The sequence below is a fragment of the Hydra vulgaris genome, chromosome 05 (assembly GCF_038396675.1).
Source record: "Hydra vulgaris chromosome 05, alternate assembly HydraT2T_AEP".
Lineage (NCBI taxonomy): Eukaryota > Metazoa > Cnidaria > Hydrozoa > Anthoathecata > Hydridae > Hydra > Hydra vulgaris.
In genome coordinates this window covers 1,310,582-1,328,907 of record NC_088924.1, presented here as the reverse complement: position 1 = coordinate 1,328,907, position 18,326 = coordinate 1,310,582, and the positions used below count along the sequence as shown (strand labels likewise).

At 27.9% G+C, this 18,326-nt stretch overlaps 1 long non-coding RNA gene across 1 annotated transcript; it reads right to left on the bottom strand.

Moving 5' to 3' along the window:
• Window positions 1-4,678: 4,678 nt before the first annotated feature.
• LOC136079939 (uncharacterized) lies at window positions 4,679-10,243 on the bottom strand. The gene is made up of 2 exons (XR_010638329.1): window positions 9,960-10,243; window positions 4,679-5,333 (listed from the first exon to the last, which is right to left on the bottom strand). It is a non-coding gene; the product is annotated as an uncharacterized LOC136079939 (long non-coding RNA).
• Window positions 10,244-18,326: the final 8,083 nt, after the last annotated feature.

Genomic DNA, 18,326 nt, shown 5'->3' with positions numbered 1-18,326 from the left:
ACTTCTTTTCTTGAGGAAATCAATACATAAATGAAACGGTTAAATATGTAATAAATATAAGAAAATAAAGTTGAACTTTTACAAAAAAGATATCCGGACAGATTATGGAAGCAATCATTATTTAAATCATTATTTAAAACCAGTACTTCTATACAATTAAAAATACAAAAATTTAAAAGTTTAAATTTTTTGGTTGTTGTTGTTGTTATAATTGCTTTCAGATCAAAATTTATCACAGAATCCAAATTTGTCATCAAACTTTTAAAAAAAAAGCGAAGTTGTTTCACTTTATCTTAACCTTGGTAACGTTAATAACGTTGGTTTACTCTTAGCAACGCCCTTAGCAACTATGATACGGAATTATAACATCTCTATTGCAAGTTATTTCTAGTACATTAATTCATTCTAGTGCATTAATTCATTTCCAATTTGTTTACAAGTATTCCTAATGCCCATAAAAATATAACAGCTGAAAAAATTTTAGTTTGAAGTTTAACTTTGTAAACTAAAATGGTAAATAAAAAAGAAAACTTTAGAGCACAATTCACGTAATTTATCTTTTGTCACTTTAATCATTATATTTTATGACTAATCAGAAAATTAGTATAAAGAGTTATTTAAGGAGTGTTTTATTTTTATCTCGTGAAAGTTTGTGTTTAGTGGGAAAGAAGAAGATTAGTTACTGGTTAGTTTGAATAATCCACGTGGAAGTTTTTCTGAAAAAATTGCATTGAAAAGTGGCCATTTTGGAGTTTTAATTCATTGTAAACAATCATCTAATATTTTAAAATAACAAAGAAAAGTAAGAAAAGGTCTAAAAAAAGGAGTTTTTAGACAAAAACAAAGACATGGATTGCCAATCCTATAATTTTGAATCCCATTGAGTTAGTTATGTTTTTTTTTTTATGATGATTAACATTATCTGACTTTCAAAACTGTTTTTTTCACAGAACATATTTTTGTTGTTTCGGTTATACTGTTTACATCCGTTTAATATCTTCATTAATACTTTACGAAACTTCTTGAAATTTTCTACAATTGTTCGTTACTTATATAACTACAAAAGGAAACGAATTAAAGAGTCTCGCTTATTCAGGTTTGTGCTTATGAAATTTTGAATAGGCGAGTAAAATTGTGAGAATTATTTCTTATAAAAATGGCTATATTTTTACAAGTTTCGATAATTTGAATGTAAAATTGGCACAGACTGTAGTGAGCGCCCGCAGGATTTTTTGATGTTTCAGATAGGACCCAATCACACATTGTGCAAACTCCAAACTTAAGTATGTTTATACCTATACCAAATTAGGAGGCCTTGCAAAAATTTGGGATGGCAAAGGCCTGGGAACAAAAAACCCTATAACGCTTGCCCGCCTTGCCCAAATAAAATTTTCAATTTTACTATCTTAAACTAAATTTAAATTTATCAACAGATTTTAAATTTCGTTGAAAAATATTGTAAATTAGGAAAGTTATGACAATGCAAGTTTTCTGCCCCCCCCCCCCCCAATTAAAAATAAAAAAAATGGAAGAGGGGGTTTACTTATAAAAATAAATGGAAAAGAAAGGAAAAAAAACGAAACATTACTTTTATTTTGTATTTTAAAAAAATGAAAAAGAAACTCTAATTATTTTTTATATTGTCAACATGAGACGAATTTACCTATCGGGCAACTGCAGCCTATGGTCCGACAAATTTGGGGGTCCCGAAATGGATTCAAAAAATATTTGCTAGGGTTTTTTGGGAGTTATTTAAAGAAATTGCTTTCATACTTGTAATGATTGCTACACAACAATTCTTTCTATACAATTATGAACACTTTGTAAAGTTCTGTTTACACAATGGTTTTAAGACGAAATCCCTTGGATATTAATTATGTTCAGAGGCATTCTTGAGCCAATCTGTATAAAAGCCGTAGCGCAGAACTAGTAATGACTTGAAGATGCAAAAGCAAACAATAACAAGTTGAAGGTAATTTGAAGACCGGGGCTATTGGTTTCTGTTTTTACTCTTTGAGCTCTGTAGCGCTAACAGAGAATTTTTTGGTAAATTTTAAAGCGCAGTCTAAAAGAGTATGAACTTAGGTAACAGTTTTAACTTACATTCATAAAAATAAAAAAAATTTCTTGGGGCCCTTCTGGGAGCTCAAAATTAAAGAAAAGTTTGGCAACTTACCTCATCCTGGGTTAAGAAAATTTTTATCCAAAAGTTTAATATTAAGTTTAACTGGTATCACTTATTTGTCAAAAAAGCCCCAAAGAATATTTTTTGTGAAAAAAATTTTTTTTTAATAATTTTACAAAAGAAAGAAAGCAATATTAATTTTTGTAGTAAAATGCTATGAGCCAACTAGTCCCGTAAAATTTTTGCCGATTTACCCTAAATGCCTCTATAGATCTACAGTCTATAGATCCTGAAAAACATCAGCTTTTGAAAAAAAAAACTGACTGAAAATAGTAAACCAATTGTGACTGGAATTTTTACAAAATATTTTTTATATGACTAAATGTTATCTTTGTAAAGTAAAAAGGAAGCAATTTTCCAAATGATTCGTTTTTTTCAAAAAAACAACTTGTGCATGTAAACAACGACTTGTGCATGTAACACACAGTGAAAGATGAAATGATCAATAAGAAAGGTTCTATGTAATTTTTGGCACTTTCTGATGAAAGACTCTGAAGATAAACGCAGTTCGTCAACCTACCCCTGCTACCTACTGTTAGTCTCCCCTAATGGTTTTTCATTCAGTATAGGGCCCCAAGGGTATAAATCCGGCCCTGTCTGTCAGTATAATGGTTTTTTTAATAAAAGGTTTTCAAAATGGTATATTTACATTACCATTTATTTTTGTAAAATTAAAGAACTTGCTTTGGTGAATCAAGATGTATAGAAAAATAAAACCTTAGGTGACTCAAGCGGGGTGGGGAAAAAGTTTGTTGTATTATTTAAAAAAATCACGAAGATAATATAAAATTTATGCTCATCAAGATTCTGAAAATATTTGCAATTCTTAAAACAACACTAGTGTGCTTTCCAAAAAATATTCCGAGAAAAAAAACCACTGTGACAAATGCTATTTTACGACGTTAAAATTATCTAGTTCTACATGCTTTTTTATAAGCTCACAAGCTTAACGCTTGTAAGCATACCTAGCAAGGCCGCCGAGAGCTTTTATGACGCCCGGGGCATAGCACCAATTAGGTGCCTCTTAAGCTTGCATATTTTAAATCAAAAGCATGTAAAACTATACAAGTTAATGACTTGTTTTTATATCTAGTACCTTTACTTTACATTCATATTATTATGAACCGCATCTGGATTAAAAAGTACTTATGCAACACATTCATTGATTAGGATTAACATTCAGATTCTTTGAAATTAATAATATTTTTTCTTGCTTTTTTATTATAATGTCATCTTACAACAGTGTTGTATCCAACTCATTTTCAACGTGTATGTCCGATCCACGATCATGTTTTATAGTGACCTTACAATCATTTTTTAAATCAATTTTAGTTTACTTAAAGGTAGTGCTGTTACTGCTATTAAATAATTCGACAGTCGACTTAATCGACTAATATATTTTCAAAAACCGACTAAAATCGATTATTATATTTTTAAAATTGACTAAAAGTTGATTTAATCAAAATATGGGAGTACTTTTTTTTGAAATAAATAGTAGTAAAAATAATAGAGTAATTTATATTTGCTTTTTACTTTTTAATAAAATATCATTAAAATAATAATGGAGCAAAACATTATAAGAGAACGCCTACTCCGATAACGGGACAATAAATTCTCAGACCCCAATGATTTAGATACTTGCTATATATCAAAAAGTTATTTTTGATATTCATGACAATCATATTTACAATGTGATTGTATAAAAGACATATGTATTTTGGAGCTTCATAGTTTAAATTTGCCCCAAACATCCTTAGATCCAAGCCAGCTTTGAGCAACCCTGAATGAAAGTATATATGAATCATTAGTATCAAGTAAACAAAAAAAAAGTTTATAAAATATGTAATCAAACGTTTAATTAGATATAAATTATATAAATTATAGCATGCTTTGAATTAAATAAAACTTTAAGAGAACAAACATAAAACAAGGCAATAGTACATACTATTGTTATTAAATGAACGAACAAAAAATAAAGATTGAAAAGTTAAATTGAATGAAATGACATAAGACTTTTAAGATTTTTACTCGACTAAATTGACTTTTAGTTAATTAGTAGGAACTCCGTAGTTGATTAATCTAACTATTCGATTTTTCAAAGTCGACTAGTTTCAACTTTTGACCAATTAACTTTAGGTCAATTTAGTCGAGGTCAATAATAATACTACTTAAAGGTCACCTTCTGCAAAAGGGGTGGCGTTGTATTAAAAAATTCAAAATTAGCATGCATGTCAAAAAAATTAAATTAGCTCGCAAATAAATTTAAATTAGCAAGCATTAGCATGGAATGCATATATATTGGAAAATAGGCTATAACTCTTTGAGTATAACTGATTGTGAAAGCCTTAAGTATTTTTAGAACCCCTGCCCCAAACATGAGAGCAACAAGTTGATGAAAAATTTTTTGTACTATTTTTAACTAGACTTATATTCATCGATAAATTTTAAATTTCATAGTAAAACGGCCGATTATTAAAAAAATTACAAAATATGTTTTCAAATCAAAAAGTTTTCGAGATTTATAATCAAACATTAAAAATACATAACTACGTAACTAAAATGTTTAATTAACGATATTGCACATTGATGGACACGTTTGATTAGAGTAGTTTTTGAGAAAGGGATAACCAGGCTTGCACACAAAACTCTTGATGCAATACTTATTCCACAACTGGAGAGCTCCGATAACAAAATTATTTCTTGAGACAACCAATCATATGGTTGCCAACCCAAGCAACTGCTTTTACTTGTACTCTAACTTTGAGGTTGTTCAATGCATGCTGGAACTAGATTGTGTTAATTAGCTTTTGAGACAACCAACTTACATTACTTTAAACTTCTCGACGTTAAAATTCACATGGCAGTTGTGCAACCAATTTACAGCGCAGTCAATATCCGTTTGCTTTTCATAATTTAAATAAATATCGGTTGTCATCGATAACTCATGTGATGACATCGGCACATAATTTGGTATGGTTATAAATTCAGTCTGGTGAGTCATTCATGAAGAACAAAAATAATAGTTATGTAAAAACTGATCCTTGAGGGACGTTACTTGTCATCCATTTTACACGGATATTTATTCTCCAAATATTAATTATTGCTGTCTATTAGCAGGTGGTACCAGTAATCTTGGTTAATAGGTAGCCTTAAATATGATATATATATATATATATATTTTTTTTTATATACAACTTCAATATATTTACACATCGTTACGCTACAATTACATAATATAATATAATGCAACGTAAAAAATAAAATTATATATAACATAATATTACCACGTATCGTAATAAAAAGTGGTTTAACAAATATAACTAAGTATAACGTAAACTAATAGTGTTTCTTATCATAAAAACATGTTGTTGTAATGGAAAACTCGTAGAAGTCTGAGGAGACTTATCATCGAGTACCTCTTTAAGTGGTTAAATAAAGTCTATTTTATATTTTTATATAATCAGAAGTGGTTAAACAGTATACAGTCAGTGATACACATAAATATTTTAGTATAAATTTTGTTGCTAAGTTTAATACATGTCAATATAATTATTGATATTAAGTATGAGGTGTTTTAATTTATTTTTCAAGTTGGCAGGATTATTTAATACTTTAAGTTCTATATTTTTTGATATTATTTTGTTATATAGGTACGGAGCCCGGTAGGAAATAGAAAACCGTGAGAAATTTGTTGTTCTTTTAGGCAGTATGAAGTTGCCTGTTGCTCTTGTTATATATCTATTAGAGTTAACTTGAAAGAAATTATCTAAAAAATACGATGGGACTAGTCCAAGTTTGTATTTAAGCATGAATAGTACATTTTGGTAGATGTTCATTTGGTAAACATTTAGAGCATTCAAGGTTTTTAATAAGGGTTTAGCATGGGTGAGTTTAACTTTATTATAAACTAATCTTGATGCGTGTTTTTGACTTATATAAATAGTACTCAATTTGGATTTGTGTGTACTTGCCCATGTAATATTAGCGTACGTAAGATAACTTTGGATGTAAGAAAAATAAAGGGATTTAAGATTATGTTGGGACAACATAGGCTTAACTTTGTAGAGTATCTCAATATTTTTTGAAATTTTGGTGTTTATTGTACTTATATGGGCTTTCCAAGATAAATTTTCGTCAATAAGGATCCCAAGAAATTTAGTTGTTTCTGCTCTATCAATCTTTACCTTATCTATTTTTAGCGAGGGAAGGATAGTTGGTATATTAATTTTTTGTTTTTTGGAATGAAACAGCATGTATTTTGATTTTTCTGTATTTAGTGATAATTTATTTAGTTTCAACCATATATTTAATCTTTTAAGCTCTTTGTTCATACATTCATAAAGATCTTTGATTGAGTTCGAGGAATAAAATAAGTTTGTGTCATCGGCAAACATAATGACATCAAGTTTTTCCGAGACATTTGTAAGGTCGTTAATATATAGAAGAAACAGAGGTCCAAGAATGGAACCTTGCGGGACACCGCACTCAACTCTTAGTAGTTTTGAGTGTTTATAATTATCTAAAAAAACACATTGTTGTCTGTTGCTTAGAGTTTTTGAACCAGTCAAGGGTTATGTTTTTTATCCCATAGCTTTCGATTTTTTTAAGTAAGATATCATGATCTACAGTATCAAACGCTTTTGAAAGGTCTATAAAGATGCCTAGAACAAACTGTTTTTTATTAAAAGAATCACATATATTGTTAACTAGATCTAGAATTGCGTGTTCAGTTGAATATTGTTTTTGGAAACCGAATTGCTTTTTATTTAGAATTTTATTTTGATTGAACCCTGATTTTGGATTAAATATTCATACAATCTGTTATAGATTACTCTTTCGAGAAGCTTAGAAAAGGTAGGGAGTACTGAGATAGGTCTATAATTATTAACTAAGTATGTTTCACCTGTTTTAAATATTGGTACTAATTTAGCTACTTAAAGCTTATCTGGCACAACTCCTGTTTTAATCGAAGACTTAAAAATTTCAAATATTGGTTTATTTATCGCTGTAAAGACATTTGCCACTACTCTACTACAGATATCATCGATACCTGGAATTTTATTTAATTTTAAGGAATTTAGAGCAACATTAAGCTCTTGGTAGTTTAGATCTTTGTATTTTATTTCGCTCTGGGTATCACTTAAATATATATATATATATATATATATATATATATATATATATATATATATATATATATATATATATATATATATATATATATATATATATAGATATATATATATATATATATATATATATATATATATATATATATATATATATATCTATATATATATCTATATATATATATATATATATATATATAGATAGATAGATAGATAGATAGATAGATTTGGAGTAAACCTACAGCCTATTATTAAAAGAAATACAAAATTAGTTTACAAATCAAAAAGCTGAGAAAAAAGCTTTAAAGATATCGAAGAAACTTTTTACTTCCAAGAGGAAAACTTCGCAAGTAAACTAGCACAAACAAGCCAAAAGTTTAATGATGAAATCAATATATTAAAAATATACGAATTTCATCATTACAATTAGTATAATAAAAATAAACTCATAAACATGCGCAATCACTTACGAAACAATTGACTTTGAAACGAAACAATTAAACTTTTTTCAAACATTTCATTTAACGACTTTTATGACGCAGAGAAATAACTTTTGACAGGTTAGATTTTAATTTGCAATACTTTGATAAAGAAACTTTTAAAACGCAATTAAAAACAGATATTAAAAATTTTATGGTGATACACATATAGACAAACTAAAAAACTTTCTTTTAGAATGCAATATTTTATCTAACATGATTTGTCTCCCAGAATCATGGTGTAATGATGAATCATTGTGTGATCAGTGGCGGCGTTAGGGTAGGGCCTGGTTGGGCGATGGCCCAGGGCGCCAAATATAAAGGCGCGAAACTAATTGGTTATTTTACCCTTTGCCGTTTTTTTGAATGGGGTTAAATTGAGCTAGGGGCGCCGTAGAAATCTCGCCCAGGGCGCTGGTAGTGCTAAAACCGGCACTGTGTGTAATGATGAGTCATCTTAAAAGAACTCAAATTTTCAGATTCCTAATTACAAAATCATTTCATTTGAGAGAAAAACGTTCAAAAGGGGAGGATAAATTTTAGTTTACATTCGTAATGACCACGATATCAAAAATAGAAAAAACCTCTCTTATTCAGACAATCTCTAATTCAGACAGTGAAGTCCTAACAATTGAGATAGTAATTAAAAATACAAAAAACGTTGTAGTTTCTACTTGTTATAGACCACCTGGCGGCGATGTTGTTCAATTTTCAAATAACTTGCAACAAATTTTTATCAAAAGCAATAATGAACAAGAAAGATTAATCTGTATTGGTGACATTAACATAGTTTAAAATACACTGAACACCCTAATACTAAAATCTTTTTTGACAATGTATTTCAATACGGCATTTTTCCAATCATTAACAAACCAACTCGTGTTACAACAACTTTCATTAGTTTATAGATAATATTTTAACTAACTCCTTTCTAGAAAAGTCCATAAAAACAGAAATAATTAAAACTGATATTTTGGATCACTTTCCGATTTTCTTTTATTTTGCTGAACATGCAAACATGTTCAGCAAAATAAAAGATAAATAAAAAATAAAATGACAACTCTAAAATCAAAATCTTGAAACGAAAAATGAATGAAATCTATGCTTAAATTTAAAGAACCTTTATCAACAATAAATTGGACAAAGGTATATTAAGAATGTAACCTTGGACACACAAATTCAGCTTAGAATCTATTTCTCGACATCTTTCTTGAATATCGTAACAAACATTTCCCAATACGAGAAATAGAAACTAAAACAATATTAAAAATGTCCGTCGATTACACGCGGAATAAGAAAACCTTAAAAAATAAAAAGCAAAAACTATACATCAAATATTTAAAAAACAGAAACGAAGCTAATCTTAATGTTTATAAAGAATATAAAAATCTGTTTAAAAGAATAAAAAATAAATCTAAAAAAAGATATTATTCTGCAGAAATAAATTTTAAAAAAGATGTTACTCTGCAGAGTAATATCTTTTTTTAGATCAATTTTTTATGCTTTATTGTTTTTTAATTTTTCATTATTTTTAATTGTTTTAATTGCTTTTTAATTGCTCAGATCTGAACAATTAAAAACAATAAAGGGAACATAAACAATGGGAAAAAACATGGGAAGTTATGAAAAAAATCATTCATTAAAATAAGATAGTTTCTGACATTTTACCCTCCAGAAAAACGGAAAACGATATTAAGTACAAAAATAAAAAAATATATATCGGAAATATTCAATCATTTTTTTGTAAACACTAGTCTAAATCTGGCATAAAAGTTTCAGAAAAATCATTTCAAAATTATTTTAGTGACTTTGAGAGTTCATTGCCATATGGTGATTTAAACTTGTTTTTGTTTGTTTATTTTTCGCCGTTTAATAACTTTTACAATTTAAAAGTTAATAAATAAAAACACTGGCAAGTGGAAGACGTTATTTTGTCTTATCACCGAACCTCAATCGTACGTATTTGCAATAACCGTATAATATATTTATACTTTACAAATTATTTATTGAAAATTATAAAATGTAAAAATAAATAACAATTAGTTTAAGAAATACTTCAAGAACAATATACATGCTAAGAGTAATAATCAAGTAAACAAGAAAAAATGAAAGAAAAGTAAAAACTAAATAAAGTAATTAAAGAGTACGTATTTACAAGAGCCTTACTATATACTGGTTTTTGCATCCATTTAAAACAACCTTGGCATCCATTTTAAACAACCATGAATGTCATCATTTACTCAATGCAACTAAGGCATAGAACAAACTCGTAAAAAAAAAAGCCGATAGTTTAAAACAAATCCGATTGGTTATTAGTGGCAAACCGAACAACTTTTCATTTATTGGTATTTAATTTATGCGAACAAAGAATTCGTAAATAACGGCGATTTATTATAAACAACCGAAGCGTCTGTTATAACAGTTTTGCAGGAGATATATCAATATAATTATAAAGATATCTATTAGTGTTTGTTTGACATAATTTATAAACCCAATTACAATTTAATACATTTGTGTTGGTTATTTTAAAAAAACATGCTACTTTTAAAAGTAGTTAAAATAAGTTATGGAATTTACATTTCATTTTGTGCTGTGCTAACAACAAAAAGTATTTATTTTAATACATTACTGAAGTCATAATAGCTATTTCTATCGACTTAGTGTTCAAAGATATAATTGTTTTTATAACAATAAGTTAAAAGTAACATATGTTACTTTTAAATTATTGTTATAAAAATAAAAAACACCAAGTGTCAAATAAAATTTACTACTGATTTAAAAACGAAACGAGTTTGAAAATAAAAGTAATTTGTTTATAAAGTTTACCGCCTCTGTTTTATTAATTGTTTACGCATTCTGAATGGAATGAATTATTTTTTCAAGATGGCCGAATAAGTCCCGAGTATTTCAAAAAATGATACCGAAAACAGTTTTTTGAATGGGGCTAAAAGATATAATTATTCATGCAAAAACGACTTTTGTAGGAAAATTAACGCTACCATAGTTTATCTGAATCTAACGTGACATTATTGTTAAACATACTCATTTGGGTGAGGTATTGAAAATAATAACTTCAATTTTCATAAAAAAATGGTTTTTCCTGCATAATTTTCCCAAATAATGTCTGATTATAAATGTCAAGTTACATTCATTGAAAACAAACACCAATACGTGCTTTTATAAAAAAATCAAATCCATATACTTATCTATAGCCAAGCCCTAAGGTGCTTTATGTTAAAAATTACATCTTTTCTAAATAAAACTACGCTTGACGATTTGTTATAGTCGCATTACTTTTACCAGATTATAATAGTGGTTAAAATAACCTTTCCATACATACCAAATATGTCATACTTTTTGATGAAAAAACTGACATATACTGTAATTAAAAAAACTTATTTTTTATTTTTGTTCGGAAAAACGTGTACCATGCCTTAGTTGTATTGAGTAAAACAAGCATGACATTTATTTAAAACATCGTGACAATCAGTTAAAACAATCGTGATTTTCAATTAAAACATTTAACGCATGCGCAATCTCAACATTCTATATAATTCAAAAAAAAGGTTTTATTTTAATATATATTTTTATTTTTTTTATTCAATTTTTTAAAATTATTTAAAAATTTTATTTTATTTAAGGTAAAATGTTTATTTTCCAATTACTGTCGAGGTATGTCATCTGACACTGTGTGTCTATAACTGACACTGTGTGTCTATAAGTGACTCTGTGTGTTCTATAAGTTAACATCACGAATAGATAAGCATGCCTCACGCATTTTTGCAATAAGTTCATTTCTTCCAGCTGGGGCCGCATTTCTTCGCACGTTATTCTTAAGATAAAAAAAAATCTTTTCACACGGATTCAAGAATAGTAAATATGGTGGCAAATATTTTATTTGAATGTTCTGAGCCCTCATCTCAACATTATGATGGGTTCTGACATTATCCATCTCTAGGGTGAATTCTTCCTCTCTCCCAAAAACTCGTACAACTTCATCAATATATTCTTGAAACAAAACTGTGTTTACTGACACACTGACAGCTTCGCAGTGAATAATATTTAAACCATTGACGGCGAAACATGTGTAAATTAAATGGACTTTCATCAATAAAAACAATATTTCGATAGCGATGAATTGGCGAGACTGAAGTATACCACCTAATATATTTAATTCGAAGACTTTTTACATCATTGTTGTTTCTTCTTTCTTAAATTGGTCGAGTAATTTTATGTGTATCCAAGATTGGTCACCAATCTCCAGTTGTAATCGATACATTTACACTTAAAGCATATTTAATTTCCACTAAAGTTATCGTTGTATTATCGTTTATAAGCTCTTCAATTCTTCTTCTAATCTCTTCATTATTAATAACGTGATGAGCGCCACCCCTAGAACCAGGTAGTGTTGAATTTGTTTGACCATACCTTCTTAAAATTGATTGTATTGTGTTTCGATTAACTCCTTTTAACAATGTAGCTTCAGATTGAGTTTTTCCTTGACCAACGACTAGATTTACAACAAGATCTCGCATGTTTTGGGAAACGGAATTTTGCGGCATGAAGATTCAGATTGAGTTTTTCGTGCCAATGAAGTTTCAGATTGAATTTTTCTTTGAACACCGACCAATCTCAAAACAAATTTTCGCGTATTTTGGCAAACAGAATTTCGCTGCATGTTTAAATGAAAATCTAATATGCACATGCGTTAAATGTTTTAATTGGAAATCATGGTTGTTTTAATTATCGTCATGCATGTTTTAACTGAACGTCGTGGTTATTTTGCCATTATAGTATGTGTATAAAAAATATGTACCGGGTTTTGTATCCATTTAAAACAAACATGACATCCTTTTAAATTTAAAATAAATTAGTATAATATTAATAAAAAATAAATTTAAATTAATAAATATATAAATAAAACCTATTTTTTTTTTAATAATATAGAATGTTGAGATTGCGCATGCGTTAAATGTTTTAATTGAAAATCACGATTGTTTCAAATAAATGTCATGGTTGCTTTCAATAAATGTCATGGTTGTTTTAAATGGATGTCATAGTTGTTTTAAATGGATGCAAAAACCGGTACATACTTTGATGAACTAGAAACAGCAATCAAACCAATAAAAATGAATAATGCCCCAGGTATTGACACATCTCTGGCAATGTTGTACTTTATGTTTTTTCTGCAATGAAAAGGTCTATTTTAAGTATCTTCAGCTCTTCAATCAAAAACAGGATTGTCCTAAACAAATTAAAAATAGCAAAAATTGCATCTATATTTAAAGGTGGAGATACATCTGCAATAAGCAATTATAGACCAATTTCAATTCTTTCTATATTTTCTAAACTCCTTAAAAGAATAATTTACAACAGACTAAATAAATATTAAATAAGACACAGAATCCTAAGTGAAAATCAATATGGATTTCAAACGCCACATTCAACCAAACATCCTATCCTAAATCTCATTAATAACATTAGCACTTTCTTTAATGATGAGAAATTTGTATTAGGAGTCTTTACTGATCTTACAAAGGCGTTCAACACAGTAGATCACGCAATACTACTAAAAACAATGGAAAAATATGGCATAAAAAATCAAACTATAAAATGATTTGCTAACTATCTAGACAACAGACAACAATGTGTTACTATAGATCGCTATAACAACTCTAAACAACTGAAAATTAAATGCGGGGTTCCTCAAGGATCTATTCTAGCTCAATCAGTGTCCTTTTTATTAACGCAAACTTAAAACTTATTAAACTTAACACATGGTTAACAGAGCAAAAAACAAATTGTCATTAAACTTAAACAAAACTAAATAACTAAATACATCTTATTTTGCATCAACCAAAACAAAAGAGCTACCCCATCAATATTACAAACTCTTAGTATCGACAACACAATTATTGAACGAACTCAATCATCTAAATTTCTTGACGAGAATTTATCATAAAACTCTCACATAATATTTAATCACATTAATACAAAAATCTCAAAAAACTTGGTCTACTCTTTAAAGCAAGACCTTATTTATTGTTCAAAAATTTAAAACTTTTTTATTTTTCTTTTATACACAGCAATCTATCATACGCCAATATAGCTTGGGCAAGTACCCATAAAACTAAATTAAGTTCTATCAATAGACAGCAAATATAATTCTTGTAACTCGCTTCAAGAATTATATTTTATAAAGACAAGCTTACTCATGCAAACCCATTACTAAAACAGATGAATGGTTTAAACATTTACCAAATTAATATATATCAAAATATTTTATGATCTAACATAAAATGGGAACTGTTCCAAGTCGATTTATAAACAACTTTTTAAAAACTAATATAAATAAATTTAGCACTAGAGCAACTGGAAACTATATAGCACCCTTGAAAAAAATAAAATTATCCTAATTCTCTATAGCTTTTTGTTGTCCTTACCTGTATAACAAATTAATACCAAAAATTTCCTCAATATCCCTTCTGAAAATAATAATTTCCTTAAAAGCTCATCCAAAAAAACTCATCTTAGATACAAGCAATTATATGGAAATTTTTTAATATTTTATTGGTAATTAAAATATCAAAAATATGCCCAAAAAAAAACATTCCAAAATTAAATATATAAGCAAGTATATATATACATATACATATATGTCATGTTTAAGTTATGTTTCTTCCTATATACATATATGTATGTCATGTTTATGTTATGTTTCTTCCTAATAACACGACTAATTATATTGAAAAATAATTTGCGAAATAATAACTATTTAAAAGAACCCGTTTGGAAAACAAAGTTTAATCAATTTCGTTTAGATTATCGAGCACCTTATCTCTGGAATAAAAATGTCCAGCCTAATTTAGACTCATCTAACTCTTTTTCTGTTTTTAAAAACAAGTTAAAGAATATTATTTTTTCAACGAATAATATATTGAAATATTTTTGAGATATTATTTTAATCATTTACTATTTCAAGTGTTTTTAGGATTTTTATTTTGTTATAAACTGTATTATTTTATATTTTATTTGTATTGTAATTTTTACATGGTTCTGGCGACTAGATCGGTATGATCTTCTTCCAGATTCCAAGTTTATATGTTTATATTACATGTAAATCACGACATGTAAATAATGCAAACTAAAATAAAATAATATTAAGTAATGAATAAAATAGTTATGAGTATCTCATTAAATTATTTAAAAAAAGGTTTATTTCTCCTTTTTTAAAACTTATCTTGTCTTTTCTATAAACTGCAAAACTATTTTACTTTATTTTATTACTCTGTACATCAAATATATCTTAATCTTAATCATATCTTAATCTTAATATATCTTAATCTTAATATATCTTAATCTTAATATATCTTAATCTTAATATATCTTAATCTTAATCATATCTTAATCTTAATATATCTTAATCTTAATATATCTTAATCTTAATATATCTTAATCTTAATCCTATCTTAATCTTAATATATCTTAATCTTAACATATCTTAATCTTAATATATCTTAATCTTAATATATCTTAATCTTAACATATCTTAATCTTAACATATCTTAATCTTAATATATCTTAATCTTAATTTATCTTAATCTTAATATATCTTAATCTTAATATATCTTAATCTTAATATATCTTAATCTTAATATATCTTAATCTTAATATATCTTAATCTTAATCATATCTTAATCTTAATATATCTTAATCTTAATATATCTTAATCTTAATATATCTTAATCTTAATCCTATCTTAATCTTAATATATCTTAATCTTAACATATCTTAATCTTAATATATCTTAATCTTAATATATCTTAATCTTAACATATCTTAATCTTAAAATATCTTAATCTTAATATATCTTAATCTTAATTTATCTTAATCTTAATATATCTTAATCTTAATATATCTTAATCTTAATATATCTTAATCTTAATATATCTTAATCTTCATCATATCTTAATCTTAATATATCTTAATCTTAATCATATCTTAATCTTAATATATCTTAATCTTAATATATCTTAATCTTAATATATCTAAATCTTAATATATCTTAATCTTAATATATCTAAATCTTAATATATATTAATCTTAATATATCTTAATCTTAATATATCTTAATCTTAATCATATCTTAATCTTAATCATATCTTAATCTTAATATATCTTAATATTGTTTCAGTTATTTTTGAAGCTTTTTGATTGCATTTATTATAAAAGTATATTGTTAAAACTATTTGTAATAAAAGTATATATTGTTAAAACTATGTAATTGTAAAAATATATGAAGAAAACAAAATGCATCGTGTTGAGCAGATCAACGTGTATCCGAACGTCTTTTCAATGTAGGTATTCGTAAAGGAGAAAAAAAAAGTTAAAAGTAGATTCCATCGGTGCACAGTGGGCCAAAATGGCCAATTTTGAGACAAAATTAATAACTAATTTAATAGTAGTGCTACATTCACTATTTTTGGCATGAGTACTAATATAAGGTTTGAGCTTCTTACGAAGACGTTGTTTTTTATTTAGTTGCTATGGATACCTAATTATTGCATAGCAACAACCTACTTTTCGTAATTGCAGACTTGTTATGTGGGTTATACATACTAAGTTTGCCACGAGTACCAGTGCAAGGTCTGCGCTTCTTATGAAGGAGTTATTTTTTATTTGGTTGCTATGGATATCTATTTTGCGTAGCATTAGCCTACTTGTGTCATATATACTAAATTTGGTAAGAGCGCTAATTCGAGGTATGCATTTTATATTATGATATTAAGTTTGGTTGCTATGGATACCTTATTATGAATAGCAACAAGCTTTTTATAGCGACAATCAATTTTATACAAATTCTTGACTTATTTACTGCAAATTAATAAAAAAATAGGATTTTTAATGCTCTGGTGTTCCAAACAAATGTATGTTTTTAATTTATCTTAATTATAGAATACTGACAATTTTAATTTGCAATGCATAAATTTGAATTTTAATAATAATCAAAGCAGGAAACCAAAATTTGGCATGTAAAAATCCATAAGAACAAAAAAATCGATTATTTTCCTTTAGTGATCCAGTCATTTCTTCACTAAAATCAAAAAACCTTCTTCTTAGTACTGTTGTTCTTAGTGAAGAAATGAATGGATCACTAAAGGAAAATAATCGCTTAAATAAATCTTCATTACATTTGGTACGGTCACACTTGCGTGTAAAATGCTCACAATACTTTTTAAAATTTTTATTCCGGGCCTCTATAGTTTCTTCACTTAAGAGCCCAATTGGTAAGGTCATGTAATCAACAACACTAGGAGCATGAATTAACATTTTGTGAATGCTCTGCGGCATATAGTACCACGGATAGCACTCCACATAAAACCTAGCTGTATGTGTACAGTATTCCCTGAATAAATCTGCATCAAGCTCAAAACCACATGAAATACAAGTCAGAACAACATGGAGTATTTTTATAAGTTCAAAATTAAGTCCTGTTACTTCAGAAAACAATTGTTCCTTCTGAAAGGCTCTTCTGGAGGTGTTGCCATCATTAGATGTTCCTGAGCCGCTAGCCTTAGGCCTATCGACAATCAGTCCCATTTTCTATTAAAAAAAAAAGTTGAAATTTTTTCTGTCCCTGTGTAATAAGTTCTCGACCACGAGGTAATCCACTGTTATTCAGAGTGGTAGCCCTCTTATCAAATATAAAATATCAGATTGAGCAATTTGTAAATCATTGATGATAATGACCACACCTTATTCAACTGACCAACTTGCAGCTCTAGCAGCCAACTGGCCAGGCCTTGGTCAAGGTAACCATTCAGCTGCTTCTCAAAAGCTTGATGCTTCGATATCAAAACTAATAGCCACAATCAGCATGCTTCTCACCCGCGTATCTGTTCTTGAAGCTGAAAATATTACTCTAAAAGCAAATCTTTTTCAACAGCCAAAGTCAGCATCTCCGAGCTTGACCACAATTCTTAACTGGGCAAGCGCAGTGAAGCACGGTTTAGAAGCCAATAAAGCAATTATCACAGCAGTCAACGAAAATGCTAAAATTGTAGAAACAAAATCAAAAAGAGCTATAGTTGTCGGTCTTCCAAAATCCTTTGACAATATTCAGAGGCTAATTTCAGTTTAAAGTATGCTTAAAAAACTTAAGTATAATGTTGCTTTTAAAGTTGTTGGGCATTTCACAAAAAAGATCAACAACACCACCAGTTTAACTACAATAGCACCTGAACCAAATGAATTGATCATCATTGAGTTTGAATCGAATGAGCACCGCAATGATCTCTTATCTAATGCAAAGCGACTTGCCTCAATAGATGAATTAAAATCTGTCTACATTCGCCCAGACCGTACACCTCTCGAACAAGAAACATTCAACAACTTGAACAAAAAGCGTGCTGCAGAAAATGCAGAACTATTGGCAAAAGATTTACTTGACAAACCCTTTCGATTTGTTATCCGCAGCGAAAAAATCATTATTTATAAATTATTAAATTCTTAAAAATTAATTAAATTAAAAAT